Raw genomic sequence first — 9085 nt, 5'->3', positions numbered from 1 at the left:
ACACCGCCAGCCTCTACCCATTACCAGTTCCTAAGTCACTTCCACACTTTTAGCTTTTTGTCACAGCAGTATCCACTTCTCGATACCAAAATCTGTATTAGTCTGCTCAGGCTGCCATAGCAAAATATCACATATGGGGTGACTTAAACAATGGAAATTTATTTTCTTGCAGTTCTGGAGGCTTGGAAGTCCAAGGTCAAGGTGCTAGATGATTCCATTTTTGGTAAGGGCTCTCTTCCTGGCTTGCAGGTGGCTGCCGCCTTGCTACATCCTCGACCCAGTTACCTCCCAAAGGCTCCATTTCCAAATAGCATCACATTGGGATTTAGGGTTTCAGTATGTGAATTTTGTGGGGGACACAAACATTCAGTCCAAACAACTACTTAGCATGAATGTATGTTTGTTGCTCACAGGCATAGCTGCTAAGGATGGATAGAGGTCATATTCCCTTGCTTTAAGATCCAGCCCTCTCATTATCCCTCTTGATTTGTTTTCCTCCAGCCCCTCTTAGTATGAGTGTTTGAACTTGGATCACACAATCCACAGGAGAAGTTTGTGTGCATTTTGGTCCACATAACATAATTTATGAATTTATGTAATCACTGTTGTCCCTTCCCCAGAGTATCTCCCACCTCCAAACCCAGCACTTACATTTTTTCCTCCACTTCAGTTACATCTTCTGGCCAGTGTAGAGGTTTCCTTGGTTCACTAAGAAATAGTACAGGATCAGAACTCAAACATACTTGACAGGTGTGTGATGCTGCTGAGAATTACCCTGATAACGGAGTGATGTGAAGACAGCCAGCCACAAATTTCACATTAACTCTCAATCTCAGGCTTTGTGTTCGCTCTTTTTTTTTTTTTTTTTGGGTACGCGGGCCTCTCACTGCTGTGGCCTCTCCCGTTGCGGAGCGCAGGCTCTGGACTCACAGGCTCAGTGGCCGTGGCTCACGGGCTCAGCCGCTCCGCGGCATGTGGGATCTTCCCGGACCGGGGCACGAACCCGTGTCCCCTGCAACGGCAGGCGGACTCTCAACCACTGCGCCACCAGGGAAGCCCTGTGTTAGCTTTTAATGTGTTTATTATAGTTTCCAGTGCTCTGTGTTGTTTGCTTAACTTTTGGCATTCTGTCTTTAGTTATTTGACCATTTGGAGGTCAGCTTGACCCAGGCAGACAGCAATCTGACAGTCTAATTTCTTTCATGCTACCCGAGGTGTCCTCTGGGAGTTGCAGCTGGGAGAAATTCAATGCTAATTGTTGATGGGTTGAAAGCTTGTGGTGTCCATCTTCAAAATCAGGCAAGAGACATTTCCAGCTGGCTAGGACTTCAACAGAGTAATTCAACACTTAAGTCATGGACCCACGACACATAGATCCCATAGGTCTCTGCTAGTTAAAGGGAAATATCAATAGGCGATTGGGTGGCTTCTTAAAAAATTTAGATAAAGAGGGAAGGAGGAAAAGATGGGAAAAGAAAGAAAAGGATAACAAATGATTTTTCTACATGAACATTTTCTCATCTGAATATAAGAAATAGGGAGACTTTTTTTTCTTTTACTGTTGAATCTGCTTCTGATCTTAATCATGATTTAAAATTAGCTGTTGGCTACTGAGTATGGGTACTTCATCTTTGTCTTTAACATCGGTGAAGTTGTGGTAAGGTGTCCATGGACTTGAAAGAACACAAATAGTTCAGAGGTTTTATGGGAAGGTTTTCAAGCATGGGACAATTTGCAGTCAAGGAATCTTCATTAAATTCTAAACTCTTCAATTAAAGATGGTATATCAATTATTTAAGCTCCCGGGACCTTAATATCCACATTTGCCAGTTGAAAGGGTTGATGAAATGACACCTAAGACTTTCAGAAATTCTAATAGAAGTATTCTATGCTCTGCTCTGCTCCGCTATGCTATTCTGTTCTTCAGTGTTCTTGAAGTCATTCATAGATGGGAAAAATCATTTAATTTATCATCCAAACCAGGACAGTTTTGATATCCTTCAAAGTCAAAATGAAATATTGCTTTGTGAAAGAATTAACCTTTTAAAAAGTTTGAAAGATCACAGAGGCAGATGGGAGGTACTTTAATTAAATTTTCTTACGGATTTTGGAAATAAAAATTCCACTGCTAATAAAGAACACTTTCTTTACATGTATGTTAGCACTTCTACACCCCCAGCTTTAACGGTGTTGGGAGCCATGCCTGGAGTTGCCATTCAAGGGGCTCCTTTGCCAAGAGCCCTACCTTAGCGGGCTGCTCCGTCCCACCCACCTATGGGTCAGGAGTCCCTCCTTGGGGTTCCCATAGCACCAGTGCAAATCCCTAGCACAGTAGCCCGTACACTGTTTTATAATTGTTAGTTTCCTTGCTTGTCTTCTTCACAAGATGGAGGGCAAAATCTGGCTCTTGCCTCTCTGTCACCCTAGGACATGGGCATCAGGGCTGAGACTAGAGGAAGACAAGTCATTCCCTCTCAGGGTTGTGTCATGTCGTGTTGTGTCACGCAGGGCGAGCACTCGTGTGGACCTGAGTGTGATGCCTCCTGACGTTTGGTCCCCTAGGTGTCTTGCTTGCCTCTAGTCCAGGCCCTGATGGGTAGAGTGCTTAGCACATAATAATCCTGTAGAAAAACCAGTGACATGAGCAAATACTGAACTTTGGAGTCAGGGTTTGTTTCTCAATGTAGGTTTTATTATTATTTCAGAATGGTGGGGCCAACAGGTCAGAAGACGATTGCCCTTGAAAAGATGGTTTGTTACTCCTAGTTTCCAAGAGGAGGGGGCATGCCACGCTATGCAGGGGTCACACGGGGAAGCATCAGGGTTGGTAAGCCACTGGTAGGCCAGTCCTTTACTAGCTCTGGAAATTGTCTAGTCCTGGGAAGGCAGTTTCACCAGGTCAGCAAGGCTCCGAGGTGTCAAAGCATCAGAATGAAAAGACGTGTGTAATCCAGGCCTCCCTCAGTTTGAATATGTGCTGCCATATAGAAGCCTCATGGCCTTAAGCATACCAGCCTGTCTCAGAAAACAGGAGTGTTAATAATGCAACAACCTTACTGGGTTGTCATGGGGATTAGAGCAAGGAGCCTGGTACACAGTAGATGCTCAAGAAATGACAAACATTAGTCAGTATGCACAGTAGAATATCTATGACATGGCATATGCATTTGTGCATATATACCACAATTTGTGTGGAGAGAGAGCTTTGTTGTTGCTTTGAAAATGACCTCTACTTTTGGCCACTTCTTTGAATCATATTCTGAATAATTCTGCAAAATAGACTAACTGTTCCTGGAAACTTGAGTATCTCTCCAGGGTCCTAAAACTTTTTGCTTTGAACAAGGCTAAAAATAACCCAAGTACCTTCCTTCCCTGTGGGATGATGGTGCTACAGACTTCACAGAGGAAGTCAGGAGATTCAGGGGACTGTGGACGTGTATTCCAAAGAAAGTTTCTGGAACTTTCCCAAGCTTCAAAAAGAAGTTAGTTTTGAATGCTTTATAAGTTTCAGAAGAAGCTCTCTCTAGGCTGGTACGGTGACAGCAGCAGTTTCTTCCGACATCAAGCAGGAATTTCTATTAGCACAAGGGCTTGTTAAAGAGAGGCCCTAAACATGGCACATGGAGGCAGCAGTGGACAAGGATCAGTTTTGTCATCAAGCATTAGCTTTCACTTGACAGCATTTAGGGATCGGGGGTTATATAGAACCATTAGCTTCAGACCTTTGCCTCCCATATCAGGGTTAACATCAGTGGTTTGGAAGAGAAGAGAAATCACAAATGGTGTGTTGTATGAGCTGCAAAGAAGAGGTACTGTGATTGTGGTAGAGATAAACATAGCACCGTTCTCCGGGGAGCTGTGCTAGTCTCATGCTGTCATTCTGTGTAAAATAGGATCCTGATCAGGAATCCTATGACAGTGAGAAGCCTTCCCCTGGGCCTCCTTCAGGGGTTGGAGTGGGTCTTTGCCAGGCAGCGTCAGGAGGCTGACACTGCTTAAACTGAGCCTAAATATATACAAAGAGACTAGAGTGTGGGCAGCATAAACATGTTCTTAACTTCTCTCATTATAACAGTCTAAAACATTTCCTTGGAATCTTCCATTTCATTCCTTCCTGCGCTAAGAAGCACCCATATACTTTGGAACAAGGACAGGGAGCCCCTATACTATTGTGGCCTCGAAACTCAAAAACAGCGTCATTAAATGTTAAGTGGTCTCTTTAGTCTTTTTAGTCATTTTTGTGTATTTCTTTTAAGAAATAGCTACTGTGGCATTTAATGTAACTTTTGCATTGCGGAATTTGTTGACAGAATATATGTTGCAGCACTGACCTTTGGAAAATGACTTTCCTTATGAGATAATTTATAACCTGTAGAAGATATTTGGTGTCTTAATGTTTTCTTTCAGTCTCTTACTTTGTCGGTGTTTCTTTTTATTGCATTAAGTAGACGCAGTACACAGGGAAGCTTCCAGGATGAAAATAGTTATTTTCCAAACAGCTTCTGAGGGGGTAGACTGAGGTAAAGTCCAGGGCTACGCACCTGTAAGCCTGATTAACCTTGTGTTGTTCAATTAAAGCTCTTAGTTCAGGTAAAAAAGAAGGAAGAGGAGGAAGGGGCAGGGGGGTAAAATGTTGATAAGTTTTTGTTTGTTTGAGCGTTTACAGAATGCCAGGCCTCTTGCTATGCTTTTTACGTATTTTCATAGACAACCTCCATCACAACTCTTTGAGGCAGGTGTTATTGTCATCTCCATTTCATAGATAGGAGCATTGAACCACAGTGAAGTTAATTGTCCAAGATCCCAATTACTGGGTCGGTCACAAATCAAACCTAATCCTGATGAAACAGTTCAATTATTTTTTTTATCAGATTATACAAGTAGTTATTAATTAAAATCAAATGCCTCTTAACTTGCAAAATCTTTCTCCACTCTTCAATCCTTCTCCACAGTGGAATACATTGTAAACTCTTCTTGATTTCTTTCCTGCTCTGTATCTCCGTATTTCTAAAAACTGTGATTATATTGAGCTTCTATTTATCAAGCGTATCACCTTCCTGTGATGGTACATATGAATTTATTTTGCCTACACGTATCCTTGCTCTCATTCTTCCCCTCTCATTCTCCCCATCACAGTGTTCATTATTTCTGTATAAATGATGCCTTCTGCCAATTGAGTGATTCTTTTTTCTTCTTTTTATAATTTAACATCTTTTCTTAGACTTAATATTTACCTAATTACTTCATTCACTGAATTAGCTACATTTTTCTTACAGATTTCTTCTCAAATGTTCGGTAGATCTATCAATGTTGACTCTTCAGATGAGCTCTGAGTCTTATCACATGTCCCCAGAGATCATCTTTTTCCTTTCCTTCCAGGAGAGACTGGTTTCCTTTCACCACAATCCTGTTGGATACCTTGCATCCATGTCTTTCTAAGCTTGCACACTCATTTCTGGTAGCCCATAGCCTCCAGTAATTTCTTTTAAAAAGGAGTGTTGTTGTTTGTTTGTTTGTTTTGAGTTTCCTTTCTCTTACATTGTTGAGCAGTTTGGCTGAGTAAGAATTCTAAGTTGAAAATCATAATTTAGACAATGATGCTTCATTCTTTTTTAGTTTTTTTCTGTGGTGCTGTTGAAAAGTCCTATGCCATTCCGGATCCTGTTCTATTACATGTGATCTCTCTTTTCAGCTTTAAAAGCTTGTAGGAGACTCTCTTTATGCTCACTGCTCTGACACATCCCCATGATATGCATTGGTGTGTGTGTGTGTGTGTGTGTGTGTGTGTGTATGTATTTTGTGCTTTTTTTCTTTTTGTCTTGGAATCTCAGTTCTTTCTTTTTCTGATGATTCCTATCCTTCAATACTGGAAATTTTTCTTGCATTATTTCTTTAATAATGTAATAATACTTATTTCTTTTATAATTTCCTCCCTTCTGATTATTCTATTTCTATTCTCTTTTTTTATCTTTTAATTTTCTTATCATATCTCTTCTTTTTAATCTCTCTCATTTTTTATTTTTACTATTTGGAAGTGACCTTAAACTGTTGAGATTCAAAGCTTTCTATCTTTTAAAAAGGTTCCTGATGTAAGATTTTCAACATCTATGAGTTTTTAAAAAATTACTTATTTTAAAGCATTCTGCTCTTGTGATATCTTCTCTTATTTCTCCTGGGATATAATAGTCTTTCTTTTAAATCTGTTTTATTTTTATTTATCTAATTCTTGATCTCTACATTTTCCCTGTGTCTTTTAGGTTTCTACTTTTTTGTTTGTTTTGGTTTCTGTTCTGTTTTTTATGTTGAAAATTTTATTTAGTTGTTGGTGTTCTTTGGCTACCCATTTTATTTTTAAAGAGGTGGCATGAAAATGCTCATTCAAAGCTCTGTGTCCAGGCACATGACATAAACTTTGTAGTTTCATTATACAGTGATTTGTAGCAGAGAAAACTTTTTACTGGAGAATTATCACTTAATATCATTGTCTGGAGGTATTTTCTATAGAGCTGTTTTATTCTTGTAGTGAGGAAGCTTCTCTTTACATGGGATGCGGGGTGGGTGAAAACCTCAGTGTTTACTTGGCAGATTTCAACTGTGTTCAGATGCATGCCTCACTCAGACCCTCCCTGTGACCGAGGTCCTCCATGTCCTACACCTTTCTCAGGACTAAAGGTCATGCTCCCCTTTCCCAGCGGGTTCCCTTATGCAGGCACTTTACATACAGCTTCCTTTACTTTGTTAACTCTAGTACCAATCGTCCATTTGCTTTCCAGCTTCCTCAAACTTTGTCAAATCTTTTCTTTACCGTTGCTGTTTCTCCTTTTTCCTTTGCCTTTGTTGGAAGGCCCTGTTAAATTCCTCTGCTATTGTTTCATTAGAGTTTATTGGAAAAAAAGTAGATAAACACGTGTAACTCATCTGCTCTGCTTAATAGCAATTCTTACTGTTCTTCATTGTTTTCTAATATATACTCTGTGCTTGCAACATGTCTTTACAGTTTGTTTGCTTTTCTCTTATGCATCATGTTTTACATCCTTGTGATGCTTTACAGTTTAAGAAGCACATATTGGGACTTCCATGGTGGTCCAGTGGTAAAGAATCTGCCTTCCAATGCAGGGGACGTGGGTTCAATCCCTGGTCAGGGAAGTAAGGTCCTACATGCTGAGGGGCAACTAAGCCACGTGCCTCCAACTACTGAGTTCATGTGCCTCAACTAGAAAGCCCGTGTGCCACAAACTACAGAGCCCACGCACCACAACTAGAGAGACCGCATGCCACAACGAAAGATCCCACATGCCACAACGAAGACCTGATGCAGCCCAAAATAAAAAAATACATAAATAAATAAATTTAAAATAAATGTGCTTAGAAAAATAAAATACCAAATTTCAAATTTCTAAAAAAAAAAAAAAGCAGCACATGTTTAGAAGCACTATCTTATTTTATGCCTAGAAAAATCCTTGGTCTAAGACACAGTATATTTTTCTATTTTTCATACTTGACAGATGGAGGGACTTCCACCCAGGGAGTTTAATTAACATGCCCAAGATCACTCAGTCAAGTTTTTCAAGCTTCCCCAATTACGGGATTTTGCCTCCCCTCCCCTCTACTTCTCAGGCCTAATTTGTGGCAACTTTATAAAATAAATAAATAAAGGGAAGAAGAAAGGGAAGAAGCAGATGAATTTCAAACACTTAGTTTGAAAAATCTTATTTCTAAACTAAACTGTGAATTTTCAAAACTAGGTTGGATTTTGGTGTATTTTGTGACACAATCATTATTGCAGTGAACAATTGAGATTTGACTGAAATAATAGAAAGATCTATACTGTTCTGGTGTCTGTAGAAACATTTAGAGAAGCAAACAGTTTGTTGGGTGTGGGGGGGAGTTAAAAAATGAGGGGCACAGTTTACCTATTAAAGTGCTTTTAACATCAACATTAGGTAGGTTCATTGTGTAGCATGAACAAAATTGACAGCCACATCTGTAGGGCTTTTTCCACCTCTGGACATCATTTAATGGAGCTAATGCATGTTTATTACAGCATGGTTCCCATTAACCAACAGCCTGGCCATTAGACATAAAATTCCTGCAAGTGACATGATGCACTTTCTGCAAAGGAACTTCTTGACCACAGAGGCCCTGCTGTGGTAATGCTGACAACTTCGTGTTCTGTGGGCTGGAGGGATGGATGCGAGGCAGGGGCCCTTGGCCTTTATAGCCCAGTCTGCTTGGGAGCCCTCTGGTGGAATTGAGGCAGGTCTGTGTTGCTTCCCTGGAGGCAGGGACCGAGGATTGGCCAGGCTGACATCTTCCTCCCAGGCTCTCTCTAGTCAGATGCCTGGATCCTAAGGGCTGAGCTCTAGCTGAGGATGCCAGCTTCCCCGTTTTCTGTGGAGAGAGCTTGCTGGGTTGGAGCACTGTCTGTGGAAAAGGCAGCCCTGAACAATCCCTGTGCAGTATTCCCCATCTCACTGGCTCTGAGACATTTGAATAATTCCTCGAGTCCTGAATCAAAGAACAGTCCTCATCTTGCTGAGTCTTTAGCTAGCCACTCAGTCAACTGTCTGCCCTCTTCCACACCCTGCTTGAATACCATCATGTCTATAAAAACTTCTCTAAGTCCAGAAAGAATGAATCTCTCCAATTCTTACTGTCTTCATGTGCTATTTATGCTCTGTCTGGTACTTATTTTGCTTTGCCCTGCATGGTGAGGACACCAGTGGGCTGATGCCAGTGATGGTGCTGTTAGGACAACATATGCTCCAGAGGCAGCCTTCTGTTTGAATCCTCTTTCTGCTTCCCACGTGGTCCAGTCTCCCTGTGTCTCGGTTTCCTCATCTGTAAAATAGAGACAGTAATACTCTCCTTTCCAAGCTGTAGTAGAGATGTAGGATACAAATGTACATACATTGTCTGACACTAACATCATCTTTCTTTCTTTTCACTTTTGTGTTATTTACAAATGATTTATTAGTTTAGATTATACTTTTTCATTAAATGTAATGTTATATTTTATGTTTGAGAATCTGCCTTTTGAAAAACCTATGTCTGCACCTACAGACCCTACCTAAGTCTACCTGTG

This window comes from Kogia breviceps, chromosome 10 (genome assembly GCF_026419965.1).
Source record: "Kogia breviceps isolate mKogBre1 chromosome 10, mKogBre1 haplotype 1, whole genome shotgun sequence".
NCBI lineage: Eukaryota > Metazoa > Chordata > Mammalia > Artiodactyla > Physeteridae > Kogia > Kogia breviceps.
Note: the sequence above shows the minus strand (reverse complement) of the source record.